The following is a 1,847-nucleotide window of genomic DNA, read 5'->3' as shown; positions in this document are numbered from 1 at the left end:
ACTATGGCAGTAAGTAAAGCAAATTTCTTCAGCTTTTCCTAAGAAGGAAGTGGAGGATATAGCAGTTATATCCCTGCATGAAATCCACAAATATTGAAGTGGCTTCCCAGCTGATGATTCTCACATCTTTCCCTCTGAGAACATCTAGTCTAAAGAATTGAGCCCCTGGGCCAAGTATAATATGCAGCCAGAATGTAAATACATTTGTAATAGGAATAGAGCCACAATTTTATTAAAAAGATTTCTTTTCCCCACTCTTCTACATTTAAATATTTTTTTTTTACTTCTCTGCCTATGGAAACAAGTGGATGAAGAATAGAATAAAACATCTATTTTTGACTTGCTTATTTTACAAAAACCTGGGGGATAGAGAGGTTGAAGCCCTATGCAAAGAACTGTAAAAGAAAAATTATGGAATCAATTCATCTTTCCCTGGACTGGTCACAGGCTTGTCTAAGGCAAATAAAGCTGTGGTTCCTGGCCTAGTCACACTTTAAAACTGAAATGTCTGGGGTCAGCAGTATCTTGCAGCCCTATAGCTGTATTCCTAGCAACATGACATGAGAAGGAAGGAGACTTTGAATATGCAGCAAAAATGGATGTAACCAGTTTGGGAGAAAAATTGAAATCATGGATCTTCTCAAGAATAAGCTTTGGTACTAGAAATCCAGATGCATTCACACTGCTATTATTATATTCATAAATTTGTGCTTCTGTAGCCATGTGCTTTAAATATTTCTGTTTTAGTTTTGAATATTGATCACATTGAAAGGTAGTACCCATATGCACAAAAGTTCTTAGGTTTTTTAATAATATCTAAAATTATGGCTGAGTGATGAAAACTAAAGTTTTGAGAAATGCTGCTTTAAGATACCAATTGAGATTATTTATAGCAATTTATCGAGCAGTTCTAAGTATATTACAAGTTCTTTATGCTGTTTTTTCAAACATACTTAAATGCATATGTTACTCTTGATTTATAAGCATGATTATCATATAATTTATCATCCAAAAAATACTTTTCAATGTATACTATTATATATCTCTCTGTGGATATAGGATATTAGACATAAAAATATGCTCTCACAGTTTACACCAGTGTCTAAGCTCACTGTGAGGTTTAACAAAGATTTACTGTCTTTAGAGAAACTGACAAGCACATTATTTTTATAATTTTGAGATTTGTTTTAGGTCTTTATGTTCAATTTAGAAATGTTTCACAATGCTTGAAAAGAAGATATATATTCTGTGTTATAGTCAGTGTTCCACAAATGCCAATTAGATCAGATGCCTTATTTGTACTTCACAAATATTCTACACACAAACTATTGCTTATTTGACCTTTGTCTCCTTAATCTTTATTTTTGAGATTAGTATGCAAATAATTCTGTCAATTTTAGCATTGTTTTATAAGTATTTATTTTGCCTCTCTAGCTCTAAAAAATTATCTTAACCATAAAGTGGTTATTAATATTACTATAGATATTACAAATTTATTTTGTTTTTATTTGATGTGTTTTCATTTTATTATTTTTCTGTTATGCTAATCTTTTTCAAGATTTCTCTTCTGAACTATGGATGGTTATATAAAATTTCCTACTAGAGCTCCACTTCACTATCGAAAAGCACATGTAATTTAAGATGTTACAAACCAAGTGATCAGACCTCCAAAACCCTGCGGTTTCCTCTTTTTAATGACAAGTTTAACTTTCTAGTTTCTCAGCAGACATCTATAATTTATTTCTCTCATACTACACATTAATTTTAAAATATGGTATCGCCTCTAACTTTAGAATAGATTCAAGCACCTCTCACTATATTGCTACTCTACTCCAAACTACCATTCT

The sequence above is a fragment of the Myotis lucifugus genome, unplaced genomic scaffold (genome assembly GCF_000147115.1).
Source record: "Myotis lucifugus unplaced genomic scaffold, Myoluc2.0 scaffold_637, whole genome shotgun sequence".
NCBI classification, from domain to species: Eukaryota; Metazoa; Chordata; class Mammalia; order Chiroptera; family Vespertilionidae; genus Myotis; species Myotis lucifugus.
The sequence above is the reverse complement of the archived record's forward strand: the minus strand, read 5'-3'. Positions refer to the sequence as shown.